General features: G+C 36.0%; 1 protein-coding gene across 6 annotated transcripts in view; it reads left to right on the forward strand.

Annotated features, from left to right (window-relative positions):
- The window catches only part of LARP4B (La ribonucleoprotein 4B), a 141,032-nt gene that overhangs the window by 3,785 nt on the left and 120,829 nt on the right, over positions 1–16,418 (forward strand). The gene's annotated exons all lie outside the window — the stretch shown is intronic.

A 16,418-nucleotide genomic window follows, 5' to 3' on the forward strand; every position in this document is an offset into this window, starting at 1 on the left:
AGGACGCCAGGGTCGTAAAGCCATGTGGCCGCCGAGGTTCCGGGGCGCTCTCCTTCCGCGCCCCGGGGCGGGGGGAGGTGCGGGGGGCGGCGGCCGCCGGCCGAGTCCGCGCTGTGTCAGCTTCTCCCAGACCTGCAGTGCGGCGGGCCATGCCCTCCCTTCCCTTCCTCCCCTTGGAGAAGTTGAGCGCCCGGCCCCCGGTCCCCCGGCCCGTGGAGCGCTGCGCTTCGGCAGCTCCTTAAATTTTCTGGTTCTCTTGTCCAGGGAGGGGGGAGTCACCCCGCTGCGGACCCCTTGAGCGACAGAGGGAAGGGTCTCTCACTAGGGCCAGCCTCCGCTGCCCCGAAACCCAGGGAACTCCAGCATTCTGCTCGAAATGGTGTCGCGCATCCAGGGACAGACGGGTCGGGAATTTCTGCCCGACTGGTTCTGTTGGCGGAAGTGGAACCAAAGAACTTTATTCGTTATCCTGGCAGCTGGGTTGTGGTGTCGCATCGCCGCCTTAGTGGAGCTGCCTTTCCTGCGCTTCTGCTCTGAGTTGAATGGGAAGATGATCGGACTAGCCGCCGGCCGCGTCAGGTTGAAATGTGTGGGGGAAGAGGTTTTCTTCCAAGAATGTGTTGCTTTGTAACTCCTCAGTGATTTAGGGTTCCAAAGTAATCCTGAAGTTAAAAATGGAAATGTGAATACCGCACAGTAAAAAGTTTGCGTCAAGCACAACTGTCAGTATGTATTCTTCCTAATGAAGAAGCGGGGTAAACTTAAGTTAAAATAAGGTGACCTTATTTTTCCTTTGTACAAGATCTTTGTCCATTAGTTTCAGTTTTGTTGAGGAATTTCTGTTAGGATGTCACTTTATAGTACTATTTTAAAATTTTTCTTAAACTTTTAAAAGCAGCAAGGTTGAGTTGCTTTTTGCCGAGGTGGTTGTAAGACAGCAAAGAGAAGTTCATTTTTCATTGAGAAGTCACTGAGTGTAATCAATTTCCATACTGTTGCCAATCCTTTCCTCGAGGCTCTTTCTTAACTACTAATCAACTTAATTTCACAATGTGATACAACGGCTCTTCAACTGTTTCATATTTCAGTAATGGTTGTCTTTTCTCCCCCTCTAATATTTATGTGCTTCTATATAACACATAACTTGAATTACTTTATCCTTGTTTCGCGTAATGTGTATAGATATAAAGCTCCTTGGAGTGGATTTCTTTCAAGAAAGACTTAGAAATTTTTGTTTGGTTAAGATATAAATACTGTGACTTTCTTTTGAATTGTTGATATTCTCCTGGTTTTATTTCCTTGTAAGCTTTACAACTATTAACCTCTGTCAACTTTATTTGAAATTTGTCTTAAATCAAGCTGAAATGGCCACTTTTTTGATTAACATTACATACTCGTTGCTAAAGTTTATATTGGCCATAATCTACAGTTAGAAGTTAGAAATAACTTTTTTTTAGTTATTTACTTAATAAAATCATACAGTATCATAGAGTTTAGAGTTGTAAGGGACTTAGAAATTATCTAATGTAACTTCATTTTGCTGATGGAAAAACAGGGCTTCAGGGAGGTTCTTGCTTGAGGGCCACACTGCTACTAAGTGGAATATCTGAAATTTGAATTTGGGTCTTCTGACTCAAACTGTGTGTGTTTTTTTTTTAACCAAAGAGCAAAATTAAATCCCCAAATATTTAAGTGTTGCCTCCCCAATATTGCTTTTGATTTTTGTTAATTGCTGTAAATGGAAATGATATATAATGTATTCATGTATACTTAGCCTTATATAGAATTTTTCATTTTTTTTCCTCCAGAAACTTGGCTAGAGAGACCTGTGAATATCCCATTTTATTGACCAAGAAGGCAGCTCTCACTGGCATTTTGTTCAGGGTCATAAGTACATTAGAATGGTGAAAAACCCAGCAGTTTAAGTACAAATCTCCCGACTTCCATCCTGTATCCATTGTATTAGGTGAAGATGATGATCTCTTGAAGCTTTAAAAAGCACACACATATAGCTGTAAAATGATTAAAATACTTATTATCATTCCTCTTTGAACATAAGTAGATACTGAATAATCTAAATTGAGCAAATATGTTTTATGACAAGATATATGTTTTAAATATGGCCTTATGGTTCACTTTGTGATTGTTTTGCTGGTTTTCTTTGAAGTTTGAAAATTATCTATGCTTTCTATCTGCAAGATAATTTCAAGGGGATTTAGTCAGTCAATAATCAATGAATTTTTAAGTAATTGTTATGGGCCAGGCACTGTGCTAAGTGCTGGAGTTACCAAGAGAAGTAAAGGATTGTTCCTGTATTCAAAGAGCTCTCAGTCTGGTGAGGGAGCCAAACAAATACCTACAAACTTGTATGCAGGAAAAATCGTAATTAATTAAGAGAGGAAAGGCACTAGATAATAGGGCTGTTGAGTAAGGCTTCCTGTAGAAGAAACTGTTTTAGTTGGGACTTGAAGGAAACCTGGAAGGTCTACTGTAGGCATGGAAGAGGACTGAGAGTACTCCAGGCACAGTGGGGGGGACAGCCAGAGAAAATGCAGCTCACCACTGCCTCCTCCTCACTTCAGGAGAGATGGAGTTTCTTGTTCCAAAGAACATCCAAGAGGTCTATGTCACTGAATTGAAGAGTGTGTGGCAGGTCGTGAGGTGTAAAAAGACCAGAAGGAGGGAAGGAAGTTAATTAAAAGGGCCTCTGAACACTAAAATGATCCTAGAGACAATAGGGAGCCACTAGAGTTTGAGTGGGGAGTGCTGGTGTGATATGGTTGAACCATCCCTATAGGAAAATCACTTTGCTGTCTGAATGAAAGTTGAACTGGAGAGACTTGAGGCAGGTGGACCCACCAGCAGGCTATTGCAATAATGCAAGGATAAATTTATGATTTAGGTAACTTAAATTCCTTTGTCTTATCCTTATAATATTGAAATAATCTTTTACTTATTTCCACTTGTTGAAGATAAAACGATGAAATAAACATTTTAGTGTTAACTGTTGAAGGTAAGTAAACCTGTCTGAAATGCAGCAAAAATATTTAAGTGTTTTGCTTAGTCTTAATTCTGTTTAAAACTAACTATTCTCTTAAGTATTTTTTCCCTGATTTAGAAAAGTCATAGTTTTTGAGAGACATGCTTCCATGTTGGTCAGACTTTCTAAAGTGATAATTTGACCACATCTTAACATTTGGAGACTTATTTGCAAGTTCCTTAAGAGAAAAGACTTTGCCCTTTTTGGGGAGAGTGGGAGGTGGTAGGGGCCTGGTGGGGTCTTTATATCATTGTTGACTTGGAGTATGGCTTATCCATTACCAGGTCTTAATAAACGTTGATTTAAGTTAAATTAATTTGCCTTCACCTTGAACCTCCTGATTAGGGAGTTGATTGTTGGCTAAAGGAAATGCATTGTAGAACCCTGAGTACCTACTGTTAGAAGATTGGGGAGTTAATAAATTCTTAGTGTGAAGAAGGTATTGGAAGTTTTGCTGATGCTCTTTTAAGATTTAATAACAACAAAAAAAGTTGCTTTGTGTTTTCAAAATGGCAACAGTGCTAGGTTCTCCCAAGTTAATTTTAGAATAGCTGTTTTCAGTTCTTATGTTTGTCCCTTGATTTAAAAAAACAAACAAAAAAAATCCCATGATTTTATTTGTTTTGCGTGGTAATGAAAAAAAATGATGTACTCAGCAGTCCAATGTTTTTTTTTTTTTTTGCAAAGGGTTGATTTGTGTATTGGTGATTATGGTTGATTTCATTAGCTCAATTTAGCAAATATTTTTTACCAACAAAAATATTCTTGTGGGATGCTTTTAGCAGGGAGAGGAAAGGAAGATTGATAAGAGTTTTTCATAAATTGATAAATGAGAGGGTAAAGTAAATTTTATGTTATTAAGGGGGATTGACTTGAACATAGATTTCCTTTAAGTAGAATGTTCATTTGCAACAGTCCAGGAAGACATAAAACACTTAATAGAGGTATAGATTATAGGAATTGAAAATGAAGAAACAGCCTTTTTCCTTGAACCTTATTTTTAGAATGGCTACATTGCAGTTATCTCCTATGTCACCTTTAGGACATTGGTTTGTAGGTTAGATTAGATAAATGCCCCTCACTTATAAAATAAAAAAACCATCATTGACTCTAAGGGACTTGAAATCATTTGCACTCCAAAAAGATTTCACTGTAAGAAATGTCCACATATTCTCATTAATGTAAAATGATTCGGTTAAGGAACACCTTTTCAGGAATGTATTCATTGTAATATGTGCCTGTGTTCAAACATTATTTCAGAATAGACACAGTAGGTGGATTCAAGAGTCAGTTAAAAACAATATAAATTAAAGTGATATGTTGGGGGGAACCTCATAAGGAACAGGGAAAGATAAGAGGGATGAAAAGGTAATGTTTCTTAGAATATTAGACTGTGGAACTTTTATACCTGAACCTTCTTAGTTCCTTGTATATTTAAAGTTCCACTGACCAAAGTTCTGGGGTACAAGTTCTGACATCTGGCCCAGGGTTGCTGCTATAAAATCAGGTATCTGGACTACATGACTTCCATGTTCATCCTTTAGATCTTTATTATCCTTTGATTGGGGAACTAAAGATCGAATTATGCAGGAAACCCCTTTAGAGTTTTCACATTCTGGGTTCAAATGGATTAAGAGAGATAAATGATAACTGATTGTTTTTTTTTTTTCAAAATGCCTAAATTTTAGCTGAGCAAATTAGAATTTACTTAATGTGCTAAAGGTCCTGCATGAGATAAGAGATAAAAGACTAAGTAAAGACAGTTGTATTTCTCATGGACCTTATAATTGGCAGAGGAGGAGGAGCTTAGGAGTTGCCATTGTTATTTGTTTGCTTAAATGCCATCTTATAGATAGAACTTGTTATGGGCTCCAGAACAGGGAGAATATCTACATTTAATTGGAGCAGTGAGAAGGCTTCATAGAGAAAGTGATATTTGGTTTTTGAAGGATGGATAAGGAATTTGACAGCGATGTAGGCGCAATCATTCCAGGCAGATGGAACAGCATAAGCAAAGGTCAAAAGTCATAAGACATATAGAAAGTGCATTGTTTTCTACAAAAAGAATCATCTGAAAGAACTTTCAATCTATAGGGAATCACTTCTGTTTGGATTCTGCTGAAAATCTTCCATCAGACTGGTAAACTTTGCAGGTATGTTGCTTCCTTTTTTTATACCTGACTTGATATTAATAAAATGACAGTCAAATAGAGCCATCTCTCTTATTATCTTCTTTGTGTAAATGTAACATATACGGCAGACACTTAGGTGGAGGGGAGCCTTTAGGAGGAAGCATTTTGTTCTACTGAATCAAATACTTTTTAAAAATTGCCTATAAACAAGCACAGAGATATTGTATTCTCTACCTTTTCAGTCAATTTTGTGACTGTAAAGATGTAACCTATTGTAGAGTCTTTTGTAAAAACCTGCCTGTTCCATTTTCATACCTTCATCAAGGATGCTCTCAGTATGTATAGATTATTTTCCTAAAGATTTTTTAACAATAAGAAAGGCATGGATAGTAGATATGGATATTTTTTTTGAGACCTTTTTTCCCTCCCTCTGATAGTAAAGGTTTTTGATTTTTTTTTTCAAGTCTTTGGTATTCTCTCCCCATTTTCCTCTCCAAAACACTGAAGAACCTTCTAAGTGAGATCCATAAGCACTCAGTACTCAACATGTAAGAAAGACAAGTAGATATCTAGGGGAATGAAATAGGATGAATGACTCATAGAGCTAATCCATCAGTACATATAACTTGGACAAATGCCAACGGATAAGGACCTGCACTTCCAACCGAATAGGAGAAAGGGAGTAGTCTGTATTGCCTTTGGGACATTTTGTAGTGTCTTTAAATGACACACTTCTTGAAACATGTATAGTGCTTTTAAATGACACACTTTTTTTTTCCCCCTTAATAGTATTTTTTCCCAATTACATATAAAGGTAGTTGTCAACATTCATTTTTCTAAAATGTTCCAAATTTTTTTCCCTCCCTATCTTTTCCCCTCCCCAAGACAGCAAGCAATCTGGTATAGGTTATACATGTACTTATGTTAAACATATTAAAAATGAAACAAAAATCTGCCATTTTATCTTTATGGTATTCTTGTGATGCCATATGGCTGTTAGTTGTGGAATACCACAGTACTAAAAGAATTCAATATATAGGACACCTGGAAAGCAGTACAGTAGCATTTAGTGGCTGTGAGGGGAAGGGAGGTATAGCAACATTGCCAATCAGGAGATACAAGGAATACAATCAGTTGTATTAACTGGAAAAAATGTGGGTCAATCATGTTATGAAGGCAAGGGATAGTTTTATTGATAATCTTTGAGATTACTGTTAATTGTATGATAATCAAGAGATATAAAAGAAAGCCTCAGTGGGTCTGGTGGATGCCCAGTGGAAGATTTTTATAAGGCAGTGTGCAAAACAACTCCCTACAGATTAGGTGTAGGTAGTTTGTGATCTACAATGTTGAAAGTATTCACCCACATTGAGACCCCACCTTTATTTGAGAATAGGAAGGAAAATGTTTTAATTTGCCAGGATTGTAGATGAGTAGTAAGTAATAAGACTGGAAAGGTAAATTGAAGCCACATTATGCAGGGATTTGAATGCCAGGCTGACAAGTCTGGATTTTTGTTGGTAGGTAATGAGGAATTGTTAAATGTTTATTTTTATTAGTTGTCAGGTATCTCACTGAAGAGCTCCTGTAGCCCATTGGCCTTTGATGTATTCAGGACAGTGTCACATGTAGACAGGAGCTAAGGGTGCTCAGAAACCTTAAATTTAACTTTGCTAAATGCAGACCCACTATAAGATATGACAATATTTATGGCCTTGTGATATTAAATTTTACCCTGTCAAGCATTCTTCTGATGTTGTGATTTCTTTGTGCCTTTCAAAAACTAATAGGAGAATATTACAATACATTTTGCATTTTTGACAATTTTTTCACTTGTTTTCTTGAGCTATAATTGCAATCACACATACATTTTCTTAAATTTTGATATTAGGGAAATACTCTGCATGTGACTTACGATTAGAAGATAAATTGTACTTTTAATATCAAAAGCTTGAAATTTGGAGTTTTCAAAGAAAGCTTAAGGTCTCTAGTCATTTGGAAAGCAGGTAGCATTTTCTGTTGTATTTATTCAGTTACAATTGATAGGGTAAAACACTGCACACAAAATAGACAACTTTTAAAGAAACAAGGACCTAATTTGCTCTGTGTGTGTGTGTGTGTGTGTGTGTTTCTTTTTGGAGGGGGGAAGGCAGGGCAATTGGGGTTAAGTGACTTGCCCGAGGTCACATGGCTAGTAAGTGTTAAGTGTCTGAGGTTGCATTTGAACTCAGGTCCTCCTAACTCCAAGGCCGGTGCTTTATTCACTGTGCTGCCTAGCTGCTCCCTGAAATTAATTTTCTTGGGCACAGTTGAGTAATTGAAATGGCACAAGTACTATACATATAAGAGAACAGGAAATAGAAAAATAGAATTGTCAAAGAAAAGAGTAAAAGTATTTAGATAGGTGAATTTAGCCTCAATAGTCTGGTCACATTCCAGTTTTAGTAACATATTCTATCTTCTGCAAAAAGTGTTTTCTAGTGCATTGTTTTCTTAAATGACAGTAGGTAGATAGCTCCACAATTTTAATAACTTTTAAATCTTATACGGAGAGACTTTATTTTCCAGGCATGATGTCTATTTGGATTTATCTATAGAAAAAATTTCGAATTTAACGTAAGGAAATTATATTTCAAGCATTATTGTGGCAATCTTTCATTGAGGACTACTTAGTACTTATCTCATGATGTAGCTCATGAGATATATCATGAGATAATCTCTTGAGTTTATGGCTCATAATTATTAGGTGATACCTAGCATATCATGACACTGTGTTTCTGTAACTCTTGGAATAAGGTCATATTATATATGTCTTTGATAGACAAATAAAAGCTAAACCACAAGCTCCCAGGATAAACATGTTTTGTGTGAAGGTTTTGGATAAAGTCTTGATTTTTATATGTATTAATATTATTTAAACACATCTAACTTAAATTCAATTATCTGTATGAAAGTCTTTTTTTGTTGGTACTAGTTTTATACATGGTTGATTATTTTGCCTATAACCTGCTTTCTGGCATTTAAAATTTTGTTGATTCTTTGCACTGTCTTTTTAAAATAAAAACTTTTCTGAATCTGACTTTTGGTATAAACATTTTTGTTAACTGATATTTCTGTTCTGTCTCAGAGAAATGGACCTTTAGACTACTGATGATTGGATACACTAAAAGAAGGTCTAAAGATAATGTAATTTTATGGTTATGTAAATAGAATGCCAGAGAAATTAAGTGACATGACCAAGGCCACCCAGTTAGTGGCAGAACCAGATGAAAACTTTTTTTTTGTCCTGATCTACTTATGAAATTTATTTAGGATCTCTCTCTCTCTCTCCCCCTCCTTCCTTCCTTTATTTTGTTGCTGCTTTTTAAAAACTGAAGTCACTTCCAAACCCCCTCCCCCCTTTCCCCTTGTAAGCCCCTTCTTTGTAACAAAAAAAGTATTAAGTAAAAGAACACCACTGACTTCATAAGCCAGAATGGTTTGACCAATTCATAACTCCCTATATATCAGTGTGCCAGACTTTTTGCAGCCCCCTGAAATTTGCTGTTTTTACCATCTTTGCCCATCTGATAAATGTGAGAATTAAAATATTTGAGTTGTTTTAATTTGCATTTCTCTTATTTGTCATATTAAGCATTCTTTCTGATGGCAAATGCTCATTCCTTTTATTTGTCTATCAATTGGAGGATGGCACTTTCTTGTTTACATTTGTACCACTTTTCTGTGTGTCTTTGATTTTTCTTTTTTCTAGATCGGTGATTTCATTGTCATATGGAGTTCCTAGTAGGGAAATTCTCTTTACTCATGTAGGTTGGCCACTACTCTACAGCTTATAGTCCTAGAGTTGCCTAGAACGTGCAGAGTTTATGTGACTTGCCCAGGATGACTTTTTTTTAGTACTTTGTTCAATTAATGAAGATCTACTTTCTGTCCTAGCACCATCTGCCCCATAATTGAAAAAGAAAGAAAATCAAAACCCTTTAAACATAGTCAAGCAAGAAATTTCCTCTTTTGGCCATATCCAAGATGGTACATGTCTTTTTTGCCTTCTTGGTCTGTGGGTAGCATGTTTCATCTAAGTCCGCAAGAATTGTGGTGGGTTATTGTGTTGGTCAAAATTCTTAAGTCTTTTCCAAGTTACTCATTTTTACAGTGTTATTGTATAAATTGTTCTGGTTCTGCTCCTTTCATTCCATATCATTTCATTCAAGTCTTTACAAGTTTCTCTGAAACTGTTCCCTTCATCATTTCTTACACACATCATATTCTTACACCACAATTTTATTCAGGCATTCCCCACTTGATGGGCATCACCAGGTAACAGTGGATAGAGTGCTGCTGGACTTGGAGTCAGAAAAACCAGACTTTAAATCTGACCTCATATGCCTATGTGATCCTGGTTAAGTCACTTAACCCTGTGTTTGTCTGAGGTTATTCAGCTGAAAACAATAATAACACCTGCCCCTCGGGATTGTGAAGAATGATCAAATGAAATAATATCTGTAAGAAGAGCTTAGCATAGTGCCTGGCACATAATAGGTGCTATATAAATGCCTGTTGCATTCCTTTTGCCTTCCATTCCCACAATTTTTTTGTTGTTTACCACCACCAAACGAGGGGCTATATATCTTATCTCTTTGGGAGTATAGATAATAGTATCACTGGATCAAAGGGTATTCACAGTTTAGTAACTTCTGTCATAGCTCCAAATGGTTTCCAGAATGACTAGACCAGTTCATAGCTCCACCAATAAGGCATTTTTGTTTGCTTACTTTTTTTTCTTTTTGCTAAAATTAACATTTACAGAATTCTGTCAAATAATAGCCACATTGGGCATTTTTACTTATCCTTGGTCTTATTAGAAAAGGTTCTGATATTTTTCTGTTAAAATTATACTAACTCTTAGACTTAGGTACTATTTGTCAAAATCATGAAATATACATGTATTCCTTTGGTATTGTATTTCTAACTTAAGTGCTATATTTTGTTAAAAGACTTTTAGGGTACATCTATTGATATGTTGTGGTATTGATGTGATTTTTGTTATTAGGATGACAGGATTATAGATTTTTATATGAAAAGAATCTTAGAAGACACTGAATCCAACCAACCCCTCTTTTGCCATTTGAGAAAAGTGGGACACAGACAAATTTAAGTGACTTGCTCCTGGTCTCAGCTCCAGTCTCAGCACAACTAGTGGGTATCTGAGGCAGAATTTGAACCTGAATCTTTGTTTCTTCCACTGCATTGTAATTTGTTTCATAATTAATTGATCCATTATATTTATAGCTTTTCTAACATTGAGTCTGTCTCTTCGTTCTTGGTTAAAGTCACAGATTATAGATTTAGAGCTGTAAGAACTTTATTAGTCATTTAGTAATAAGATCTTGTCTAACCCCCTAACTTAAGGAAGAAACTGAGAATCAGGTTAAATGTCATGTCTAAGGCCACATAGATAAAATCTATCTTGCTCACAATATATTATGTTCTTAATATATTGCTTTTATCTATTTGCTAATATTTAGTTGTTTTGCATATGTTGTTTTGAGAGTCAACCATATCTCTAATGGAACCTGACAAAAGTACTTCCTACATCTATTTTTTCATAAATTTATGATATAGGAATTAGTTTGCTTAAAGGTTAGAATTAGCTTTTTAAAGTACATTTGACTCTGCGTTGTTTTTTTCTTTGTTTTTCTTTTTCATTTTGGTAGACTACTTATGACTAGGGGCAGTTTGGTGACAGTGCATAGAGTACACTGCTGGACCTGAAGACTCCCTCAAAGAGTTCAAAATTTGACCTTAGACACTTACTGGCAGTGTAACCTTGGATGAGTTACTTAATCCTGTTTGCCTCCGTTTCCTCATCTGTAAAATGAGCTGGAGAAGGACATGGCAAACCATTCTAGTGTCTTTTCCAAGAATATCCCAAATGGGGTCACAAAGACTGAAATGGCTGAAGAAAAGCAATTTATGATGAGTTTAATTTCCATTTCTGAATTTGTTGTTTAGATTGTTTTCTGTTGATGTGGATATTCATATTTTTGTAATTTATCAATTTCATGATCATTTTTTGTTGATATTTGAGTATGATGGTTTCTGACAATTTATTTTTTTTGTTAAGATTCCATTTTCTTTCTATATTTTAGTATTTGGTTTTCATCTCACTATTAATTTGGAGACAATGTTTTATTTATTGATCTTTAAAAAGTTCTTAGGTCTTTGTAGGTTTTTCAGTTTTACTTCTCTTTGAGTTTAAACATTTGTGTTTTGGGGAGAAATTCTTGTTTTATAGTATTTATTATGTTGTAATTTTTTTAAAGTTGCATGCTTAAGTCATCTTGTTGATATAAATGTATATATAGAGAATTCTCCATAAGGACTTTTTTTTTGGCTCCGTCCTGTAAGTTTGGCATGTTTCATTGCTTTATTTCCTTTACTTGTCTTACTCAAGCTTTTTTTTCTTTTGACCATTCTTCATTACATTACATTATTTGTCTCCATTTAAATGAATGCTTTCTTCATATTTCTACCAGGTAGGTGGCATCGGGGTTGGGGGTGGGGGTGGTAAGAGCTCTGAATCTGGAGTCAGGACAGCCTGATTCAAATCCATTTTTACACACTAGCTGTGTGGCCTGGGAAAGTCACTTAACCACCTCAGTTTTTTATTTGTAAAAAAGGGGGGGAGGGGCTAATAATACTTACCTTAGTTGTGAGAATGAAATGAGATAATGTGGCTTAAAGATGTTATATTATTGAATACACTTTTTTATTGAATTGTGGTTTGTGGTTCTTTTTGCATGTGAAAATGGGTACATTTCTTATGATTTACTTTGAGTGATTGTTAAAGGTCTATCACTTAATTTTTAAACATTCTATTCAGATGCTTGCCTTTTTTTTTAAAATTTATGTGAGTCTGAAAGGACTTGTTCAAGTCTTTAACAATTGTTTTATTGTCTCTATCGCTTTATGGTTTTCTTAGCTTTTTTTTCTTTTATGCTTTTCCGAGAGAATAAGCCCTTGAAGACTTTTTCCTGTTGAGTGGTTTTAGTCGTGTCCAACTCTGGGGTTTTCTTGGCAGGGGTACTGGAATGGTTTGCCATTTCCTTCTCCAGCTAATTTTACAGATGTGGAACTGAGGCAGACAGGATTAAGTCATTTTCCCAGGGTCACACAGTTCCTTTCTGAGGCTGGATTTGAACTCCTGAAGATGAGTCTTCTTGACTCCAAGTCCAGTGTTGTGTCTGCTGCACCACTTAGCTGCCTATTGAAGACTTTAGGAAAAAAATGGAAAATGATTAAAAGCTGTAAATTGAGTTATGCTTCATAGTTATAATTAAAAGTACTGAAATCATTAATCATATATAGGAAGACCAACTGGTGGCTCAGTGGATAAAGCACTGAGAGTGGAATCCGAAGACCCGAGTTCAAATGCAGCCTCAGACACTTCTAATCTTTGTCTGCCTGACAAAATGCATCCACTGGAGAAGGAAAGAGCAGATCACTCCACTATCTTTGCCAAGAAAAATGGGGTCAAAAAGAGTCAGACACGACTGAAGCAGCTAAACAACAAGTATTTACCAGAGTTTAAATAATGTAGTATAATAGTTGTACAATCCACAGCAGCATAGTTGAGGGAAAATAAATATGGTTCAGACATATCCTTCAGTTAAGTAATTATAAACATTTTTAAGTAATAGTAAGCAAGTATAAATTTCTAAAAAATGTGGTTTAAGACAGTGTCACCCATCCATCTTAAATTACATACCTTCAAATTTGTATGGTTATAGTATTCATTATTATTAAGCAGTCTGTGAAAATCTGTAAGAGCTAAGTAAAGCTTTTCCTTCCTAAAGCATTGATAAAAGTTTCTACTGTATGACATTTAAATGTAAAAATTTAGGCTTTGGAGATGTCTACATCTTGTTTCCACCCATTGCTTTTTAGTAAAGGGGGGACACCCCGATTAAAGAAAATAACATGCTTTGAGCACTCTATCCCCTTCTTTAGGCAGTTTATTATTATGCCACTATTTTTAGATAAAGCTTTAGGTTAGATTGAGTACTAGGAATACTGATAAAAAGGACTCTACCTGTCCCTAAGAGGGGAAGACAACGCATAACTGGGAGCAGGAAGGGGTGAGCTGATGGAGGTAGAAAAGTAGTTGGGAGAACTGGATACCTAGCTAGGTTATAAGTGAACATGGCTGCCCTAGGTATTTTTGCCTTTTTTTTTTTTTTTTTTTTTTTTTTTTCTTGGGTTTAAGTGACTTGCCCAAGATCACACGGGGTGTGTGTGTGGGTGTGTGTGTGTGTGTGTGCGCGCGCGCGCGCGCTAAGTGTCTGACTCTAGGGCCGGTGCTCTATTCACTGCGCCACCTAGCTGCCCCAATTTTTGCCTAATTCTTTCTGGGAACATAACTTGTCTGACAAGATTTCAGATTTTAATGGCATATAGCTTTTAGATTCGCTGGGAAATCATTCAGTACTTCCATCTTTTTTCAGCAAAGTAATGTCTTTTAGTTTTTTAATTCAGGAGATCTCAAAACCTTTATTTTTGATTCATCTAATAAATCTTTACCTTCTGTACCAAGAAGTTGTAGATCAGAGACTAGAATATCTTGCCTTATAAGCTTCCACTTAATACTTTCCAAGTTATACCTCTCCTCAATAAACGAAACCACGCATACACTCTTTCAGATCTCCTTTTTGAAGAAGTAACTACAAGTATTATTGTGATAGAAACTTCTGGTAGGTAGAAAACTGGACAAACTTGTCTATTCCTCTAGTCTAGCCTCCTCATTCTAAAGACATGGAGACTGAAGCTCCCAGAGATTAGGTGATTGCTCTGGGTCACACTTGGGAGTGTTAGAGATAAGATTTCAACTTTCAGGCCTCTAAACTCAAAAAGCAATGTGTCATGGAGGTAAATGAAATTTATTGCCAAACTTTTAAGAAATATCATTTGACAACTTCTATAAAATATATTTTAAATACATTTACAAATATTGACTGATAATAGCTTGGTGCAGTAGAAAGCATTGAATTTGGAGTCAGAGCACCTGGTTTTAAATTCTAGTTCTTTATGTTATTACTCTTGCCCTCTACTTGAGTAAGTCATTTAAGCTCACTTGGTCTCAGTTCCTCATTGGGGTTAGACTATATATAACCTCTTGAGTCCATTATCCTATGACCTAGATAATAATATGCAAGGTGGAGATGGTTGTTATACTTAGTTCTGTAGTTGGGAAAATCAAGGCAAAAAAAGCTGACTTGGTAAGTCAATACCAGACCTTAGTACCAAAGAAGTAGAATTATACAATCCTTTGTTGTCAGGACTCATGGTGTACTGTTTTCTCTACAGGAAGATCATATCATTCACTTGTACTTAATGTAATTTTGGTATATAATTGTTGTTTTGGTTATTTATGTGGTTGATATTTTTAATGGTTAATATTTTAAAAATACTATTGGTTAAGTAATGAGTATTTTTTTTCCAGTTTATTCATTTATTTTTAGCTTTCAACATTCATTTCCACAAGATTTTTAGTTTACAAATTTTCCAAATCCCCATCTTCCCCCTACCCCCCACCCCAAGATAGCAAGCCCACTGAATATCCCTTCCCCAAATCTGTTCTCTCTTATATCCTCCCCTATTCCCCCCACTAACTTTCTGATAGGGCAAGATGGATTTCCATACCCCAGTGCCTATATGTCTTATTTCCCAATAGCATGTAAAAAAGATTAAAAAAAAATTTTTTTAACATTTGTTTTTAAAACTCTGATTTCCAGATTCTTTCTCTTCTTCCCTCCTCACCCACCCCCACTGGGAAGACAATTCAAAATAGATTGTACGTGTGTAGTTACGCAAAATGTTTCCATAGTAGTTACCGTATATTGTAAAAGACTAACTATATTTCCCTCCATCCTATCCGGCCCCCCCCCACTTATTCTATTTTCTCCTTTGACCCTGTCCCTTTCTAAAGTGTTCCCCCAATCTGTCCTTCCTTCTATCATCCCCACTTTTATCCCCTTCCCCCCTACTTTCCTGTAGGGTAAGATACCCAAATGAGTGTGTATGTTATTCCCTCCTTAAGCCATATTCAATGAGAGTAGGGTTGCCTTATTCCCTTTCACCTTCCTGCTCTTCCCCTCCATTGTAATAGTTTTCTAATGAGTATTTTTTACAAAGTTAAAAATTAAATTAATACATCTTTTGCATAGCTATAGAATGTTTTGTGAAATCTCATGTTCAAAAAAACCCTTTCATTTGATGCAACTGGACTATGACCTATGTTATATCCATGTTATAAATGCAGTTATGCAATCACTAATTAAGTCTCAGTGTCTGGACTGGTCATTTCCTTACTGTGGAGAACTTCCAGGTGAAGAAACTCCCTAGTAAATGCAGATTCATCCCTTCCTGCAACTTAAAGTTTGAAAGAATTGCCTGGAACACTGAGGTATCAAATGATTTGCCACTGTGTCAGAGGAGGGACTTTGACCCCAGTTCTTGGTGTTTGGGCCAGTTCTGTCTCCTGTGCCCAAATGACTCTCTAATCACTAGTTAACGCCTAGAAATAATAATTTGTCATTGCTTATAGTAGTTGTCTGTGGTGAGGCACATGGTATCCTCATTTACAGAATTGAGTGACAGAAATTAAATAACTTCTTAAAGATAACATAAATTGATTTTAAAAAGTGATAGAATTAACTGTTATTTGTAAAAAGTGTTTTGCTTTAGAATGTTTTTGTTTTTATCATGATACTAGGCAGCATGGCATAGGGTATAGAGACCTGGTTTTAGAGTCAGGTAGGCCTGGCTTCTAGCGTTGTTACTGACATTTTGATTAACCTAGGCAACTCAGTTAACACCTCAGTGCTTCAAGACTCCTGTAGGTCTATAGATTGAGGGAAATCTGGTGACCTTCATTGGTAGAAGAAATTCCAGTGAAATCACAGGTCTATTCTGAATTAGGCAAAAAAGTTTCTTAGCTAGGAGTTAATATTTGTCTGTTTTATACTGATAACTCAATCACTACACTGTCTTTCCCAAAAATGGGGACAATACCTATTGAAATGATAAATGTCCTTTGGAGGAAAGTTGCTATATTAATCCTAAATAGTAAACTCTGTATAAATAGACCTATTATCTAGCTATATGTCTTTGTCTATGTATCTCTATATCATATAAACAATTTTGATTATAGATAGGTACCTATAGATAGGTATATAGATATTGAAATA

The sequence above is a fragment of the Petaurus breviceps genome, unplaced genomic scaffold (assembly GCF_028583685.1).
Source record: "Petaurus breviceps papuanus isolate PSGF00001 unplaced genomic scaffold, PetGlider_PUasm1.0 178, whole genome shotgun sequence".
Taxonomy (NCBI): domain Eukaryota; kingdom Metazoa; phylum Chordata; class Mammalia; order Diprotodontia; family Petauridae; genus Petaurus; species Petaurus breviceps.